This window comes from Sus scrofa, chromosome 8 (genome assembly GCF_054392235.1).
Source record: "Sus scrofa isolate SSC_HxYL_T2T_F1_AM1 chromosome 8, Sscrofa_HxYL_maternal_Yorkshire_Landrace_v2.0, whole genome shotgun sequence".
NCBI lineage: Eukaryota > Metazoa > Chordata > Mammalia > Artiodactyla > Suidae > Sus > Sus scrofa.
Genome location: NC_139390.1, coordinates 132,438,366 through 132,458,941, shown reverse-complemented (window position 1 = coordinate 132,458,941; position 20,576 = coordinate 132,438,366). Strand labels below are relative to the sequence as shown.

Sequence of the window (20,576 nt, the reverse complement as noted above, 5' to 3'; positions counted from 1 at the left end):
TTCATTTTGATCAAATTTACCATTTATTATAAGTTTCTTGTAGTATTAACAAGAATTATGTGTAAGAGATGTTACATTTTAACATTGTGACACTGATTTCAAATCTATGAAATAAATTAAAATTGGTTTTGAAACAAAATAAAATTTTATAGGAATAAATGAATATAGAGAAAAGCTTACTCAGCAACTCTTCTTTCAGGAATTGATATAAAAATAGAAAATATTATTAGGCCAGAGAGTCAAATCCTGGAGAACAGGTTTTAATGTATCTGTATAAATTTAAAACTGTTCCATAAAAATTTGTCAAAGTCTAAATCTCCCTGACTTTACTTTGCATGATTGACATCTTCAAGGGAGAAATGAGCACTCTGTGCAATCTGTCTAATGGATGTCCTTTTACTTGTTTCCATTGTTTCATTTTCCTCTCCTGTCTCTCAAATGCTCCAGACTTGAAAGGTTTATTCTGTTCTATATGTTGAGTGGTCTTCTTTAGACAAGAAAGAACTTGGATAAGAAATAAAGTTAGGGTTGCACTGAGTGAACTTCCTAGCAGTCAACCTAGGTATTTGTCCAAAGTCATGTGACATTTGGCAAGGTAATTGACAGTAACATTGACTTGATTGTCTTAACATGTCGACGGCACACAAAAGCTCAAAATCTGCTTTTTAATAAGTGGACGGCACCCCCAGGCTAAAGAATAATGAATGTACTCTTTTTGAGCATCTTCTCTTTATTTAACCAGCCATTCTGTACTGTACATATTAGAAGCAGACACCACAGTTGCCTGGTTTGAAAATACAGCTCCTATAAATCAGTGTCTCTCTCTGCATATCAGAAATGAGGCGGCTTTTGCGGAAAGTAAATAGGGGGTTGGATAAGGGTTTCTGAAACTGAAATAGCAGAGGTCAGGGAAATACAACACCAGGTTACAAATATATGCCACTGTTTGTTTAATTTATATCCAAATCAATGTGTTAACTCCTCATAAATTATCTAGATTTTAGCATCCCATAAAAATATTTAGGTCAAATAAATATTCTCCTTTCTCCTTTAGAATTGTAAAACATGTGATAAATGCATTTTTAAAACAGAAATATTAAATGACTTTTGCAATAAAAGTACATGAGTATGAGGAGGTACTAATGAATATAAAACAGACCTACTTACAAACTGCACAAGTACATAATGCAGATCCCTCAGTAATACGTGCTGTGTTAGCGTCTGTCTATGGTCTGAGGTTTAAAATGCACTATTTAGCTACTTATTTTGTTCATTTATTTTAAGAATAGTATATTTAACTGGTCTTGAATTTAAAAAATAAAAATAATTAAAAATGAAGAATTTTAGAATTTTATATAAATGTCTTCCTCCTGCAAGGTGATATTTTGTAAAGATTCCTTAAAAGCAGAATATCAGCAATGAAGGTATGAATATCTTTAAGAAATGAGTCATGGGAGTCCCCATTGTGGCTCAGTGGGTAGCAAACCTGACTACTATTCATGAGGATGCGGATTTGATCCCTGACCTCACTCAGTGGGTTAAGGATCCATCTTTGCAAGCTGTGGTGTAGGTCACAGATGCAGCTTGGATCTGGCATTGCTGTGGCTGTGGTGTAGGCCAGCAGCTGTAGCTCCGATTCAACCCCTAGCCTGGGGACTTCATATGCCACAGGTGCGACCCTAAAAAGAAAAAAAAAGCTCAAGTTTGTATGCTTTTAAAAAAATCTACCACAGATAATAAAGTTGTACAGAACTTATATATGCACACACTTAAGAGCACAAGTAAAACTGGAAATCCGAATGAAATTGTTGAATTTCATTTACGTCGATATCCTGGTTGTGAATATTGTACTATGGTTTTACAAAATGTCACTATTCGGCTGGGGGAAACTGAGCAAAGTGTACAGGGGATATGTCTGTATTACTTCTTACAGCTGCATGTAAACCTACAATTATCTATAAAAATTTAATTAAAAAGAAAAAATTATGTTTTTAGTATGTACATGTCTAAGTTTTCAGGTAAGAAAATATGGTCAGGTTTTTTTTAATTAAAAATCTAGTTAGTGTACTAATTTTAGGTTCAGGTCTATTACAGTGATTTGACATTTGCATATGTTTTGCAGTTATCACGATGGGCTATATGTCCTCTTAAAAAGTTTTGAGTATTATTGACCATATTCCTTTCACTTTATATTATATCCCCTTGGTTTATTTATTTTATAACTGGATGTTCGTACATGTTAACTCCCATCCTCTGTATCCCTCCACCTCCACCTCCTTCCGTCTGGCAACTACTATTTGTTCTCTGTCTCTTCATTTTGTTTTGTTTGTTTTGTTATTTAGATTTCACATATAAGTGAGATCACACTTAATGGTATTTGTCTTTCTGTATCTTAATTCACTTAGCATAATATCTTCTAGATCAATTCAGTTGTCACAAATGACTTTTTTATGCTTGAGTAATATTACATTGTCTGTATGCATGTGTGTATCACATCTTATTTATGCATTCATTTATCAATGAACACTTAGGTTGCTTGTATATCTTGGCTGTTGTAAAATAATGATACAGTGAACATTGGGATATATATATAATATATATGCATGTAATATATATATGTATCGTTTTGAGTTAGTGTTTTATTTTCTTCAGATAAGTATCTGAAAGTGAAATTGCTGGATCTATTTCTCTTTCTTTCTCTCTCTCTCTCTCTTTTTTTTTTTTTTTTTTGCAGAACCTCCATACTATTTTCCATAATAGCTGCACCAATTCGCAAGAGTGCTCAAAGGTTCCCTTTTCTCTACATCCTCGCCACACTTGTTATTTGTTGTCTTTTTGATAGTAGCTATTTGGACAGGCATGAGGACATATTTCATTGTGGTTTTGATTTCCATTTCCCTAATGATTAGCCATGTTGAGCATCTTTTCTTGTGTCTATTGGCCATCTGGATGTCTTCTTTGGAAAAAAATCTATTCAAGTCCTCTGCCCATTTTTTAATGGAGTTGTTTGGGGTTTTTGATATTGAGTTGTATGAGATCTTTGTATACAGTTGATCCTTGAACAACACAGCTTTAAGCTGTGTGGGTCCACTTATGCAAAATGTTTTTTCAGTAGTCAATACTACTGTACTTCATGCTATGTGATTAGGTAAATCTGCAATTGGTTGTATCTGTGGATGCAAAATTATGGATATAGATGAATTGTATATATGGACGGCTGAATCTAAGTTATACTTAGATTTTAGACTGTGTAGAAGGTCAGTGCCCCTAAACAGTGCATTGTTCAAGGATCGAAAGTATTTCAAATATTAATCATTTCTCAAATATAGTATTTGCAAATATTGTCTCTCCCATTCACTTAACCTTTTTAATTTGATGTAATCCCATTTGTTTATTTTTGCTTTTATTCCCTTTGCCTAAAAGAGACAGATCCAAAAAAATATTGCTAAGACCAATGTCAAAAGTATGCTGCCATAAAACTTCTATGAGTTTTATGGTTTAAGGTGTTACATTTAAGTCTTTAATCTATCTTGGGCTATTTTTATATATGGTGTGAGAAAGCAATGCAGTTTCTTTTGCATGTAGCTCTCCAGTTTTCCCATCACCATTTCCTGAAGAGCCTCTATTCCCCATTGTATATTCTTGCCTCCTTTGTTGTGGATTAATTGTTCATTTAAGTTTGGATTCATTTCTCTTCAGTTCCATTGATGTATTAGTCTGGTTTCTGTGCCAGTGCCACACTACATTTATTACAGTAGCTCTGTAATAAAGTTTAAAATCTTGAAGCTTTGTTCTTCTTTCTCAAGATTGTTTTTGCTACTAGTGGTCTTTTATGTCTCCATACAAATTTTAGAACTGTTTTTTCTAGTTCTGTGAAGAATGCCTTTGGTATTTTGATAGAAATAGCTTTGACTGTAGATCGCCGTGGATAGTATGGTCATTTTAACAATATTAACTTATCCCAACTCATGAGCACAGTATATCTTTCTATTCCTTTGTGTAATCTTCAGTTTCTTTCATCAATATCTTAAAGCTTTCAGAGTACAAGTCTTTTACCCCTTTGGCTTAGATTTATTCCTAGGAATTTTTTAATGCAATTGTAAATTGGATTTTTTTTCTTAATTCATTATTATCTTATAGAAATACAACATATTTCTGTATCCTACAATTTTACTGCTGTAATTCATTTCAACTGAACGAACTTACTGAATTCATTTACTAATTCTAATAGTTTTTTGATAGCATCTTTAGAATTTTCTAAATGTAGTATCATTTAATCAGCAAACAGTGACAGTTTTACTTCTTCCTTTTCAGTTTTTATGGCTTTTATTTATTTTTCTTATCTGCTATGTCAGGGACTTCTAATACTGTATTGAATAAAAGTGGAGAAAGTGGACACCTTTGTATCTTTTTCCCAATCTTAGAGGAAATGCTTTCAACTTTTCATCATTCAGTAAGATGTTGGCTGTGTGGGTTATGAACTTTATTATGTTGAGAATTTTTGTTCAGAATTTTTATCATAAATGAATGTTGAATTTTGTCAGAAGTTTTTTCTGCATTTCTTTTTATTACTCAATGAATTTATTACATTTGTAGTTGTACAGTGATCATCACAATCCAATTTTATATGATTTCCCTCCTATAACCCCAGCATATCCCCCCACCCCCAAAACTGTCTCCTTTGGAGATCATAAGTTTTTCAAAGTCTGTGAGTCAGTATCTGTTCTGCAAAGAAGTTCATTCTGTCCTTTTTTCAGACTCCACATGTCAGTGAAAGCATTTGATGTTGGTGTCTCATTGTTCGGCTGACTTCACTTAGCATGATAATTTCTAGGTCCGTCCATGTTGCTAAGAATGCTGTTATTTCGTACCTTTTAATAGCTGAGTAATATTCCATTGTGTATATGTACCACATCTTCTTGATCCACTCCTCTGTCAATGGACATTTAGGTTTTTTTCCATGTCTTGGCTATTGCAAATAGTGCTGCAATAAACATCAGAGTACATGCATCTTTTCAAGTTATGGTTTTCTCTGGATAGATGCCCAGGAGTGGGATTGCTAGATCAAATGGGAGTTCTATGTTTAGTTTCTGAGGAATCTCCGTACTGTTTTCCACAGTGGTTGCACCAATTTACAATCCCACCAACAGTGTACTAGGGTTCCTTTATCTCCACACCCTCTCCAGCACTTATTGTTTGTAGACTTTTGGATGATGGCCATTCTGGCTGGTGTAAGGCGGTCGCTCATCGTGGTTTTGATTTACATTTCTCTAATGATGAGTGATGTTGAACATCTTTTCATGTGCTTTTTGGCCATCTGCATGGCTTCTTTGGAGAACTGTCTGTTTAGATCTTCTGCCCATTTTTTGATGAGGTTGTTTGTTTGTTTGGTATGGAGCTGCAGAAGGTGTTTATAAATTTCGGAGATGAAGGCCTTGTCAATCGATTCACTTGCAAGGATTTTCTCCCATTCTGTGGGTTGTCTTTATGTTTTGTTTAGGGTTTCCTTTGATGTGCAGAAACTTTGAAGTTTGATTAGGTCCCATTTGTTTATTTTTGTTTTTACTGTCATTACTCTAAGAGGTGGATCTGAGGAGATGTTGCTGTCGTTTATGTCAGAGAGTGTTTGGCCTATGTTTCCCTCTAAGAATTTTATAGTCTCTGGTCTCATATCTTGGTCTTTAATCCATTTTGAGTTTATTTTTGTGTATGGTGTTAGGGAGTGTTCTGATTTCATTCTTTTCCATGTGGCTGTCCAGTTTTCCCAGCACCACTTCTTGAACAAGCTATCTTTTCTTTTTCTGCATTTCTTGAGATGAGTGTATGATTTTTATTCTTCAGTTTGTTAACATGGTCTGTCACAATGATTGATTTGTGGGTATTGAACCAGTCTTATATCCCTGAGATAAACTCCACTTATTCTTGTGTTGTCTTCCTTTTGATGTATTATTGAATTCAGTTTACTGATATTTGAGGATTTTTGCATCTATATTCAGCAGTGATAATGGACTGCAATTTTCTCTGTGTGTGTGTGTGGTATTTTTGTCTGCTTTTGGTATCAGTTGATGCTGGCCTGTAGAATAAATTTGGGAGTATTCCTTCCTCTTCGGTTTTCTGGACTAGTTTGAGAAAGAGAGGTGTTAACTTTTCTTTAAATGTTTTATAGAAATCACCTGTGAAGTCATCTGGTTTAGAATTTCTGTTTGTTGAAAGTTTTTGGTTTTTTTTGTTTCGTTTGATTTTGTTTTTCACTCATTCGTTTTCGTTACTGGTACACAGTTCATTTTTTTTTTTTTTTCCTGATTCAGTCTTAGGGTATTGTACATTTCTAGAGATTCATCCATTTCTTCTAGGCTGTCTTCTTTATTGGCATATAATTGTTCTCTTATACGCTTTTGTATTTCTGTGGTGTTGGTTGGACTTCACCTTCACTTCTGATTTTACTTTTTTAGGCCCTTTTTCTCTTTTTTTTCTTCAGGTATCTGGTTAAAGTTTCATTAATTTTATTTATCTTTTCACACAATCAGCTTTTAGTTTCATTGATCTTTTCTATTTTTTTAGTCTCTATTTCATTTATTTCCACTCTGATCTCCATTATTTCTTTTCTTCTGCTAACTTTGGATTTTATTTTTTCTTCTTTTCAAGTTCCTTTAGGTTAGGAAGTATATTGTTTATTTAAGATATTTGTTATTTTCTGGGGGAGGCTTATACTGCTATAAACTTCCATCTTAGAACTGCTTTTGCTATACCTTATAGATTTGGGGGTGGTTGTTTTTCCAGTTTTACTTGTCTTTGGGTGTTTTTCAATTTCCTTTGTGATTTTTTCAATGATCCATTGATTGTTTAGTAACATGTTGTTTAGACTCCATGGGTTTGTGTTTTTTACAGTTTTTTTCCTTATCATTGATTTCCAGTATCAGATCTTGGTGGTTAGAAAAGAGGCTTTATATGATTTCAATATTCTAGGTATATCAGTACTTGTTCTGTGGCATCATGTGATCTGTCCTGGAGAACGTTACATGTGCACTTAAAGAGAATGTGTACTCTGCTGTTTTGGGGTGAAATATTCTGTATATTCCAATTCCATCAAGTCTGGTGTGTTATTTAAGGCTAATATTCCTTTACTGATTTTTTCCCATTTTAATTGTAATGCATCTTGGTATAGACCTCTTTGGGTTCATCTTGTTTGGGATTATCTGTACTTCCTAGACCTGATCTCTGTTTCATTGCCTGGATTAGAGAAGCTTTTGGCTATTACATCTTCAAATAAATTTTCAGCCCCTTTTTCTCTTTCTTCTTCTGGGACCCATATAATGCAAATGTTATACCCTTGATGTTGTCCCAGATGTCTCTTCAACTATCCTCACTAATTTTTATTTTCTTTTCTCTGTTCAGCCTGGGTGATTTTCACTACTCTGTCTTCCAAATCACTGATCCATTCCTCTGTATCACCTTATCTGCTGATTCCTTCTAGTGTATTTTTTAATTCATCATCTCTTTTTAGCTCTTCGTATTTTCTCTTTGTTTAAATTCTCACTGATGTCATCCCTTCTTCTCCAGAGTTTAGTGAGCATTACTATGATTATTACCTCAAACTCTTTATCAGGCAGACTGCTTATCTCCACTCTTAGTTATTTTACTGAGATTATGTCTTGTTCCTTTGGTTGAAACACATTCCTGTGTTTCCCCACTTTGCCCAATCTTCCATGTTTATTTCTATGTGTTAGGTAGGTCCATTACATTTCCCAGTCTTGGAGAAGTGGCCTTATGTAGGAGACTTACTGTGGCACTCAGTGTTATGCTCCCCTCTGGTTACCAGAGCTATATGCTCCATGAGTGCCCTATATATGGACTGTATGAGCCCTTGAGTTCTGGCAGGGCCACCTGCTGTGGGCATGCTAGAAGTCGGGGCCACCCTTGCCTGGCTGGCTTAATGCTGTGCATCCTGCAGTGGATATGGGTCTGCTGGTGGATGGGGCCAGGTTCCTGTGCAGCTTTGTGCAAGGCCTGGGGATATCAGGGCTAGTGCCATCCCAGTGGAGGGTGGAACTGGGTCCCCACCACTCATAGGCTAGAGTGATATTTCCAAAATTGTGTTTGGCAGCACCAGTGTTATTGCAAAAAAATGAGTTCTCAAAAATGGCTGCCACCAGCCTATTGGTCCCCAGGGGAAGTCCAAATTGCCTCATGCCTCCCTGGCAGGCTCCCCAAGGTCAGCAAGTAGGTCTGACCTGGGCTCCTTTCAAGCTAATACCTCTGCACTGGGACTTGTAATATGTGGTATATTGTGTGTATTCTTTAAGGGTGAAGGTTCTGTCTCCTATAGCCTCAGACTCTTCCGCATTTCTGCCTCACTGATTTTCAAAGCCAGACCTTCTAGGGGTTTTTCCTCCTGGTCTAGGACCCCTGGTCTGGGGAGCCCCATGTGGGAGTTGGATCCCTCACTCCTTGGTGAGGACTTTTGCGGTTGTGATATTCCTCTCATGTGTGGGTCCCGGCTATTTCACATTCCCATCCCTTCTACCCATTTTGTTGTGGTTCTGTTTTTATGACTTTAGTCATATAAAATCTTTCCTGCTAGTCTTCAGGTTGTTCTCTTAGATCATTTCTCTGTAAGCAGTTGTAATTTTGGTGCATCTGCGGAAGGAGGTAAGGTCAGGGTATTCCTACCCTGCCATCTTGCCCCCGCCACCTCCTCCAGAAAAATATGGTCATTCTTTTCTTACCTTATGAGCAAACAGGCTTCTTTTATTAAAAAATAAAATGATAAAAATTTCAATATAAACCTAAGTTAAGGATGAATTTCAATCTCTAACAAAATCAATAGGGAAATACTCATGAGTAAGCAAATTATTTAATGAAAATTATAATTCACATGCAGGAAAAAGAAAAAAATTAAGCAAATAGTTATTACTACAATAAATCCTAGCATACATCTGTCCTCTTTATTCATTGGTATCACTATCTGAGTTCAAGTCCAAGCTTTCCTCAGAAGATTCTTAGGAACCAGTTTACCTGTGAGCAATTGTGTACAGCATCAGGTTAGCGTGCTGCTTCATATAATCATGCCAAGATCCTGTCCTTTTTAGGACAAATAATATGATTTTAGAGCACTATATTAATTATAGGAGACAAACCATGGGCACTCAGCCTGATAAGGTTTATTTCTCACTCATCTCAGAGCTCAGTATTGTAGTAAGAGGCTTTTTCCACACCATCATTCAGTTACTTCAGTTAATCCTCTTTTTTCTAAGGCATCAATGTCCTCTACTATATTCCCACACATGGCTGGAATAGGAGGCAAGAGAGAGGAGCATGTAGGGAGTGGTGGAAAAGGAGGTAGTCTGGAAGCTTTGGGAAGAACAGATAGGGAGATGGCACACATTGCTTCCAACCACACTAAAGTGGCAAAGCTCAGTAATGCATACTCACGCCAAGGGAGATGGACAATATGCTTTAGCTCTGTGAATCAGAGGAAGAGGAACCTGACCTGGGGAGAGAGGGAACAAACAGCAGTTCTATCTGCACTTTTTATTGGTTAAACAGGTATTCTCTTTCGGTCCCTTATTTTTGAATTATATGTCTCTCCAAGTTAAACACTTGCTCTAGAAATTCAGATAGAAGATTTTGATTAATAGATAATTTGTTGCTAAAGTGACACGTCTTCATGATGTGTGTAAGTCATAGCAACCTACACTACCTTTGATGATTCTGTGACTTATTACAAGAGGCTTCTGCATTTAAACTGCCTTTATTTATATTGCCTGACATGTAATGGTCAATGACGTGTTGGCCAATTTTTTACTCATGTAACTAAACAACCCTTTTATATGTGCCATAATAGCAGTAAAAAAAAGAAAAAGAAAATATATGGGTTTTTTTATGTAGGTATCTGTCACTAAGTTCAATAACGTAAGTCTGTCTAGTTCATCAACTTGCCTTCAAGATGCACTCTTCACAGCATAATAAAATAAATTTATTTACTAGGAGTATATTCTAAAGGACACTATGGTAATAGCACACATTGCCCCAACTCTGTCCTAGCAGTTATCATTGATGTAGGCATGTTGCCTCTCAGGAGAGGTGTGGCTAACAATAGGTGTAATATTGATGATTACAGCAGGTCCATAGTTCATTTGATCGTTCCTGACAAGAGGTGTTTAAAAGATAAGCTTGGAACTCAGCAATCCAATGCAATTGCAATGCAAGGGCTGAAGTAGCCCTACTCTATGATCAGTTCACAGAATTCTTAGAGCATGTCTCTTAATTTCTGATTTTCAGAACAGCATCAGCTTTTTTATAGTGCGTTTTTTCTAATGTTTGAATACCAGACATATAGAGGCTGGTTAAGCGCATGGATTCAAGGTCCATACTGCCCGGGTTCAAATATTGGCTGTGCCACTTATAAGCTATGTGACTTGGGAAAGTTATATGTCTCTATTCCTCAATTTCCTCATGTGAAATGTGCAATATATTAATACTTAACTCATAAAGTTTTTATGAGGCTTATGTAAGTTGCTAAGTGTGTGTGTGATTAAATAATTGGGGCCTATTTTTTCTCATTGATTTACTTCATCTTAAAACCTAAGCAGAAGATAGATGCTATAACTAATATTCACTCAACTATTTGCCCTCCTTTGGAAGAGTATCCTCTGGTTGGGCTCTGCTAACCAATACAGTTTCTTTGTAATTCATGATGCATTTGAAATAATAGGTATTTACTACCTAATTCTATATATTTTTGTAATGGAATAAAAATATCTTTGAAGTTCAAGATTCATTATCACACAATGACCTGTATGAAGATATTTATAGCAATTTTAATCATAATAGGCCTTACTGGGAACAACCTAAACACTCATCATTTAGAAAATGGAAGAACAAATAAATGACAGACTCTACTCAGCAATTAAAGGTACAAATTATTTATACATGCAACATGAAATATCGGGGACAAATCTCAAAAAGCATTAAATGAAGCCCAGACTCAAAAGGTACATATATTGTATTTCTATTTATAATATATTCTAGAAAAAGTAAAACCAGAGTGACAAATCAGTAGTTTCCAAGGACTAGAGGTGGGAGAAAGAAAGCGACTGCAAGAGCATGAAGGAAATTTTGAAGGTAATGAGAATTTTCCATAGCTTGACTCTAGTCATGATTACATGACTGGATACACTGTTAAAATTTATCAAACTGTACAATTAAAAAGGGTAACTTTTATGTTACATAAATTATACATTGGTAAACCATGCTTTGAAATTGTTAATACTAGCTTTATACTTTCTATCTCAACTTACAAGGTCAGAGAGTCAGAAGCATATTTAAGAAATAGCTGCAAAAGTATCTTCTCTTCTCAGCATTGGGAAGTATGGTCTGCAGAGCAACAGCATCACTGGAGCTTTTTAGAAACACCCTTTCTATTGTGCCGTCCTCTCCCTCCTCCTGTAGATCTCTGAGCCGGAATGTCCAGCAGTGATACCTAGGAATCTGTGTTCTAACAGGCTCTTTAGTTTATGCCAAAGTGTCACAAGCACTGGTGGCCTATAAGAAAATGAAGAAGTATGGTCACTATTCTAGCAATAAATACACACTTGTAGTATGTTTAAATCTGATATCTTTATCTCCCCACATTCTAAGACATGCAATAACTTTTTGGTTAATCCACTGTTGCATTATAGTGTCATTTTATTAACTACCTCTTAGGCAACTGAAGTGAAATTTTAGCCTGTGTTGTGTTACCAGTGCATTTCATAACACGGGTACAAGGCAATGACAGCTACATTTCCAACTTCTCTGCCAGAGAGTTGGGAAAGATGTCTTCTTCGTCTGACCCTAGAGGAAAGCTGTGTCTGCATGTAAAATGTAAAAAATGTAAAAAATAAAAATTTAATTGATCTTGGAAGCGTCTATTGCATAATATCCCCTTATCTCTAGGATAAGAGGAAATAATTATTAATGCTGAAGAAAAGGCTAACATGAGACAAGTAGCTAATGAAAAGTATACATGCACTAGGCTGAAGAATAAAAGGCACACATCTAACAGACTCTCTTTCACTCTTATGGAGCCAGACTTTCTTTGAACATTGATGTAGAGTTTGCCTATGTCTGGGTGAGTGGTCCATTCTTCTCCTCAAATGGAGAATGGACCAACAGCCTTCTGACCAGGGCTATTGCCATGTTTCTAGCATTGTTGGTGGATTTTAGAGGCAGTCCACACTAACTCTATGCACAGTAAAATGTGTTTGGAGTTTAAATGTATAGTCTGTTTATTAATTGTCCTCTGGAAATTAGCCTTTACTGTGCTTGGTTATACCAAATGACAACAGACTGGCATTTATAGAAATGAACCATTCACGTATTAAATTCTTTCTTTGTTTAGGTATCTTAACACATTGCAAAGGTATGAGCTGGAGAACCAGACCGAAATAGATTTAATCTGTTTCTGTCTGACTTGGGACCAATAGAGTAGAAATCACAATGACCTTTCAACCATGGTGACTGTAAAAACTAACTGAGATAATGGGATCTCTAAGATGGTGTTGATTATTTTTTATTATTATTTAATAAATAGCTATCAAGAGTTTCGTCTGTGTCAGGCATTGCCTTCCCTAGGAAGAGGAGGGCATACAATTAAATTAAAACATGATCTTTCCCATAAGAAGTTCCATGGTTCTTAAATGGGGTTGGCATTGCCTCTCTAGGAATTTTTAAAACTGTATGGATGTGTTATTAGCTATTAAAAAGACAGGGTACTACTACAATTGCATGTCCATGGGTTCTGAAACTTTTAAAATGCATAGAACAGACTCCCAGTCTGAGAAACAACAACAAATTATCTCACCCAAAGTGCCAGTACCACTCCTATAGAGAAGCAGTGTAGGAAGAGGAGGCTGACAAATGAAACAACTAATGCAGCAGCAGGAAAATAAATGCTGTAATAGATGCAGTAAGAGCAGCAGCATTATCCATATCATCCCCATCATCACAACAAAGTGACAGTGATTTACTTACAAGGTGTCTTACCACGTCATTTCATTTAATCCTTAAAACAAACCATAATGGAGGGTATTATTTATCCATGCTTCTCAAACTTCAACATGTATAAAAACCAAATGGAGACTTCATTACAGTGAAGATTCTGATTGAGTAAATTTGGAGTGGAGCCTTTGGAACAAACCAGCAGCAGTCCACACCAAATAGCATGTTATGTACAGGTGTAGGGGACACTGATGGTGCTCTACCCAAAGTCCCTGAGACACCTGTTAGCATTTCTGTGCTTTCCAGCTTTCCCACTCCCATCCCACCTCTACCCCTACCCAAGATTTACTGTTAACACTTCTATCTTCCACTCCTTTGGGGAGATGTTCCAAGGCTACTTGGAACTGCTTGGCTCAAACCCATAGCAAGCTGGAAGTATCTGCAGTCCAGATCTCTAGAATAAAGGTTGGTGTATGACTGACTGGCATGAGAGCACGAAGCCCAGTTTCTTTGCCAAGTCAGGGCAAACTCTGAGGCATCACTTTGTGGACTGGATCCCCTTGCAGGATTGAGCCAAAGCTCCCTTCTTTCCATACTTTGCCTAAAATCACACCCTCACTTGCCTTCCTCCTGCCCTGCTTCCATTACTGCCTATGAAGTTTTTCATGCAAACTTTTTTAATACGTCACTTGCACATGGAGCCTCATCTCAGTTTCTGCTTCTTGAGAACCCAGCTCTAAGATGTCCTCAGTTCTTCTCTTTTCCTCTATGTTCACATCCTTTTGGCTCCCCATCCAATTTATATCCCAAAGTTACCTTCAGTTGAGTAGCCCAACTTTCCACCAAACTGAACGTAGATATGGATTTCAGAAAGAGTTGTGCCCTTTTTAGCTCCCACCTGAAATTTTAAAGCCTCAAAGTGAAAAATTCATGAGGCTTTTAGGATAGTCATCCAGAATAGTGACGTTTAGTGACATTGCAACATCTGTAATAAAATTTTGCCCATAAAGTTATTAGGGAAGAGAAATTTAAGTCTAGTTGAAAATAAGCTTATTTTTAGAACCAGTTTTTATTTTATGGGAAAAGTAATGCACTGTAATGCATATCTCAATGTGGAGAGAGATAAAATTAAAAGAAAATTTTTTATAATGATTTTAATTTTTTCCGTTATAGCTGATTTACAGTGTTCTGTCAATTTTCTACTGCACAGCAAGGTGACCTAGTTACACATACATGTACACATTCTTTTTTCTCACATTATCGTGCTCCATCACAAGTGACCAGACATAGTTCCCAGTGCTATACAGCAGGATCCCATTGCTTACCCATTCCAAAGGCAATAGTCTGCATCTATAAACCCCAAATTCCCAGTCCCTCCCCCTCCCTCTTGGCAGCCACAAGTCTACTCCATGTCCATGATTTTCTTTTCTAAAAGAAAATTTTGATAAGAGACTTAGAGGAGTGACCCTGTGTTACAGAAAAGAGGTAGATCAGTTTGTGACAATAAGGAGGCAGCAAGCAAATTTTCATGAACATAGGTTGAGAATTATACTCTCCACACCTGTTAGCCTTCTAGATCACTGATCAAAGGACAAAAGGCAAGGGTGGATCAGTCTTCATGGCAGACGAGATTTTGTACTATTTGGATATATTAAGATTGTTTATGCTAATTTTAAATGATTTAAACATCAGAAAACAAATGAGAAACCAATGGTGACAGGTTGGTCTTCCTCTCTGGTAAAAGGTCAAGTTACATTGCTTGAAAGATCCTTTGACCTTGACTATGAAACGGTATGTTTCCATATTATTCAGAATTTATCCACATGTCAAATTTTAGAAAATGGTATAAAGATGTTGGAAAAATCATGAAATACTTGATATGTATGTTTCATATTTTAAAACGTAAAACAAGTGAAATCCACATTTGCCAAGAGTTGTAATCATTTAAAAGGCAAACCGTGAAGCATTTCATCTGACCTATGAAGGTAGTTGAAGATACAGTAAGTTTAGATGTATGACTCTTTGCTCTAGCATTTTCCATGATATGCCCTGAGTTCCATTGTGGTCATCTGAGGTACGAGTTCATTTTTCAATCATTTTCTTCCTTTGTTAGACACATATAATTTAATATACTTTTAAAGACCTCATTATATTATCATTTTGTCCTCTCTGCCCCACTTTTTAAATGTTACATCTTTCCTATTTGAATACAGAGTAATCAAATAATAATGAGCTTGTCAGCCTTCCAATTGACATAAATCTGATGCCTTATTTTAACTAGATCTGAAAAAAATGAAACAGTTCTAATAAAGTGTACATGATAAATATGATAGATAAGCTCATTTCAGTAGAGGAGACTTAGAATTGGAGTTTGTTTTTTCACCTGGTTTCCATGGGTTATATCTCAGGCACATCACCGCACCCACGGCAGTATTTATTCTCACTGATATAATTCCTTTCCAGGTCACATTATGGAGGGCGGGTTTGGCACATTGGATTCTCAAATACAACAGCCCATAGCACATGATTTTTTAAGTACTTATTTTCTCAGGACTGTCTCGATGTACAAATTTTAAAGACCTTAAAGTCTTAATGCTTAATTTAACTGTAAAGCACACGAGTATTATATTACTCACCTCTCAAGTGTCAGCTCCTATGGAAGGGCCTGGATCTTTGTCAGTCTTGTTCGCTGATGTATGTACCTGAAACCATCCTTGGTACTTCATTGGATACACAGACATACACACAGACACACACACAAAGAATGTGAGCAAATAAATCACAGACTGGCAGATATGCTACTCCAAGGCAAGACAGTATTGAATCAACTTTGTGGGTGTTTTGGTTTATTTGTTTTGTTTTGCCACCTGTGTGACTTTGCTCATAGCTCCATATCTTTTATCACTAGGCCCCTATTGCACAATTTTTAAAAAAGAACTTTAAGTTTGGGATTTTAAGGTGCCTTTTCTTATTCCCTTCTGTTTGAAACAAGAGATAGAAAGCTAGTACTGATTGAGTGTCCATTAGGTGCCAGGCTCAGTGTTAGACATTAAATTTCGTTTCTGCATTAAATGGGGCAGACTGGAGTTGGCCAAATGTGACCTGACTCTGTCCTCCCTTTATCTTCATAACAAAGCTGTCAGCAGCTGGGACAGCTGCAGACAAGATTGCTACAGGGTAGCCATGAATCTATTTAAGAATCTAGACTAACCTGAAAGATGAGAGGGACATGTATGGGATTCTTTCTGCCAGATCCTGCTACGAAAAGCACAGACTATCCTTTAATATTGCTGCTGCTGGACTCCTTTATTCTTCAGAGGAGATCCAGTTGCCCTTTATGTGATTTCTAAGAACAGGGATGCTAACATTTTAGTCTACCTTTAATATGCTAAATAGGCGCTCATAGCTCTCTCTCTTAACAAAACATGTTCCTTTAGGAGCTTTGCACCATTCACATAGCCCTCCACCACTGCACAGTGTTAGACTTCCACGTGTAGAGCAAGGTGGAAATAATTCAGGACTTGGAGCCAAATACATATTGATTTGAATTCCAGCTCTACAGCTTGCTAGTTTAAATTAGCTGGGCCTTAATTTATTTATGAAATAGGGGAATTTTTTCAAGGGTACTCCAAGGATTAGAAGAAATCATGGATGTAGTGCATAGAGTACACAGTAAAGGGTACTGTCATGATTGGGCGGGGATAAGGGTAGGAAATGATACTTGTTTATCTTTAGCTGTATTTTGTCCACTTCTTCATTAAACCTAATGAGGATTGGAGAGTGACTTCAACTCACAGCTCTTATTTAATGCCTACCTTTCCTTCAAGGTTCTGTCTGTGTCTGATCCCACACTGATCTCTTCCAACATCATTTGTCCTCCCCATGGTGTCAATTCCAAACCACATTTCAGAAAGCCTGTGTTATATATGAGTTTTGTTCCTTATTCACCGTATGGCCTTGGGCAAGTCAGTTCCACTTTCTGAGTGTCAATTCCCTTCTTATTAAAATGACTGTGGGCTTGTATTGAGGATGAAATAAGATAAAAATGAAAGATATTACAAACTTTGAAGTGGTGTACAAATTCTCTTATCCATGAGTGTGTAACAAATCACCCTAAGTCTGCCAGTAAAAACAATAATGATTTATTATTTCTCGCAGTTCAGAAGTCTGGGCTGGGATCAGCTGGGTAGTTCGGCAGCTCACGAAGTGGCTGGGCCTGGCTCCTTCACTCGCCTGTCTGGTGCCTTGGCTGATGTAGGGAGCACAGTTTGCCCACTCAAAGTGTGTGGCTTTGGCATGAGGATTCATTTAGGCTGATTATTTTTAAGAAACAAAATTGGGGAAGCCTTTTTTGTTAACCTCCCTCTTAGCTGCCCAACGAATCTAGATCAAGGGCCTGTTCTGAAATAGAGCTCCCACCAAATGTATCTGCAAAGAATATGGGCCAGTGATGATGGAAGAGGGACCAGAGACCACTCTTCCATTGTCTCTGCATGGTCCACCAAACATTTGTTTACCAAACAGTTTGCATTTCCATCTCCCTATGAACTTTCTTCCTCCCCTTTGAGTCCCCACACCACTACCCCCAGGATCCTCTTTTGTCTTTAGCTGAAGATAATATTTAAGGTGAGGATTCTGGCCATTTAGTGAATTGCTCAGTTTTTCTAGGTCTCTCCCATGTATATATGTTATTAAATCTGTGTTTGATCTTCTCCTGTTAGTCTGCCTCTTATCAATTTAATTCTTAAGCCACTTGGAAAAACTTGGGAGGGTAGAGGAAAATTTCTCCCTCCCCAACTCTCACAGAGCTGAAATAGGTGCAGCCTAACTGGATATATCTATTATTACTACATGTCTTTTTCTCTGGGGTGATAGCTGGTCCATTTTACACAGAGGGCCTGTTGCAAGAGGACAAGCCTCAGGCCTCTGCTTGCATCATGCTTGTTAAAGTTCTGTCAGTCACAGTGCTGGTCTTACAGGTACTGTGTGAGGTGACTACACAAGTACCTGAGCCCTGGAAAGTGTAGGTAATTGGGGGCTACCAGTGTGAAGGTCTGTGACACCAGTGTAAGCCGTGATGGATGTTCTCACGCCACATCTAACACATGGTGGCATCTTTTGGGGAGACAGAGGAAGGGGGTGTATATTATGCATACTTTGTCATCTTCTCCACCCAAGGAGATCACAAATTGTTTGGTGGCAGGGACTGTGCTCTAAGTTATTTTATGTTCTCACAAAGGTAATATTGTAGTAGGTAGGCTTTGGAGTCTTTGCAGATGAGGTCCAAATCCTTCCTGCCTCTACCTCTGACCAGCTACTTAACTCTGCTGAGCCTCAGTTTCCTCATGTTCAAAATGGAGTAATAATCCTTTTTCCCTCGCATGATTGTTATAAGAATTAAATGAGCTACTATTAGGGGAAAAGAAAGAATAGCTCCTGGTTCAGAATAAACTTTAAGTGCTAATGTTATAATAATTTATTGATATAAAGAAAGCCTGGTGCACTTATTTGTGTCTGATTTCTCATCCCTAAATCCCACTCTAACACCTCACAAAAGGATGGATTTCTTGAGTAATTATTATGGAAATCCTTTACAGTCTCAAAAACTGTAAAAGGAGCATTTACAGATAAAATAAAAATCAATTTGTATTTTACCATTACATTCTGAGAGTTAAGGCTTTGATTTTTTTGTTGTTGTTGTTCTTTTTATGGCTGCACCTGCAGCAGCATATAGAAATTCCTAGGCTAGTGGTACAATCAGAGCTGCAGCTACTGGCCTATGCCACAGCAATTCCATATCCTTAACCCACTGATCAAGGCCAGGGATTGAACCTGCATCCTCAGAGAGACTATGTCGGTTTCTTAACCTACTGAGCTACAAAGGCAACTCCAAGGCTTTGATATTTTTATGCTTCACTTTTCCTAATTAAAAAAAAAAGGAGGAAACTATTTTGGATAAATCCCAAACCTTTCTGAGTTTGGGTACTCATAGTTGATACTTTGAGTTAAATATGTAACAATAGTTATGCAAAAGTATAATTGAGAAGCTGATGCTATTTACTGAAACTCTGTAGACTTTACTTGCCTGTAATGCTCCATGATACATAATGAACAAGAATATTTTGACTTTATTCACATGTAAAAATCTGTGTGTATATTGGGATCTAAAGGCACTCTCTGAATTATATTCAGGTTATTCCTGCCAGTGAGCTACCCTCTCTAGAATTGAACAGAATTGCTTTTGAGCAAGGGGATTAGCTGGCAGCATTGAACAATCGATTTTCTACTCACATTCTCTCTTTTCTACCCAATGAATTTTACTGCCTATGGGCAACCAACAGTTGTATCCTCTAATTCACTCTACTCTTCTCATACTCACACCCACAAACAAAAGTCTTCTGACAAAAGAATAGAGCTTCCTTTTGGGAAAACCTGGGAGAGATCAGAAAATAAAATGTCACTAAAATGAGGATCAGGACAATTAAGAATTTAAAATATTAGATAAATGTATTTAGCAAAAAGTAGCTTAATTAACTTTTGGTCTTTAAAAAAAATAACACCATATGTATTTGAAAATCTTTAAAGTGTTAATTTGCTCTTTGGCATTAGGAAGAAACTAAATTCTCCATATATTTTAAATATAGAGAATATTGCCCATGTGAGATACAAATAGTTTGCAAACACATTTGCCCTCTGAGACTTTATAGTGAACCTATATTGCTAGTCATTTGCTATAATTCCTTTTTTTTCCTTTTTTTTTATTACTCAAATGAATTTATCACATCTATAGTCATATAATGATCATCACAGTCAAGTTTCACAGGATTTCCATCCCACAACCCAAGCATATCCCCCCACCCCAAAACTGTCTCCTCTGGAGACCATAATAAGTTTTTCAATGTCTGTGAGTCTGCATCTGTTCTGCAAAGTTCAGTCTGTCCTTTTTTCAGATTCCACATGTCAGTGAAAGCATTTGATGTTGGTGTCTCATTGTTCGGCTGACTTCACTTAGCATAATTTCTACGTCCATCCATGTTGCTACAAATGCTGGTATTTCATTCCTTTTAATGGCTGAGTAATATTCCATTGTGTATGTATACCACATCTTCTTGATCCACTCCTCTGTCGATGGACATTTAGGTTGTTGCCACGTCTTGGCTATTGCAAATAGTGCTGCAATGAACATTAGAGTACATGTGTCTTTGCGAGTCATGATTTTCTCTGGATAGATGCCCAGGAGTGGGATTGCTAGATCAAATGGGAGTTCTATGTTTAGTTTTCTGAGGAATCTCCATACTGCTTTCCACAGTGGTTGCACCAATTTACAATCCCACCAACAGCGTACTAGGGTTCCTTTTTCTCCACACCCTCTGGAGCACTTATTGTTTGTAGACTTTTTGATGATGGCCATTCTGGCTGGTGTGAGGTGGTCCCTCATCGTGGTTTTGATTTTCATTTCTCTAATGATGAGTGATATTGAACATCTTTTCATGTGTTTTTTGGCCATCTGCATGGCTTCTTTGGAGAACTGTCTGTTTAGATCTTCTGCCCATTTTTTGATGAGGTTGTTTGTTTGTTTGGTATGGAGCTGCAGA

At 37.0% G+C, this 20,576-nt stretch overlaps 2 protein-coding genes across 8 annotated transcripts in view; one reads left to right on the top strand and one right to left on the bottom strand.

The window, feature by feature from the left end:
* GRID2 (glutamate ionotropic receptor delta type subunit 2) overlaps positions 1 to 20,576 on the top strand; it is a 1,344,144-nt gene that overhangs the window by 1,134,941 nt on the left and 188,627 nt on the right. The window lies entirely within an intron of this gene.
* LOC146401057 (uncharacterized) overlaps positions 10,910 to 20,576 on the bottom strand; it is a 499,586-nt gene continuing 489,919 nt past the window's right edge. The window contains exons 8-9 of the mRNA XM_084973438.1: positions 15,618 to 19,413; positions 10,910 to 11,544 (exon numbers count right to left, since the gene is read on the bottom strand). The gene's annotated coding sequence lies outside the window, so the exon portion shown is untranslated. The remainder of the gene's footprint in view (positions 11,545 to 15,617; positions 19,414 to 20,576) is intronic.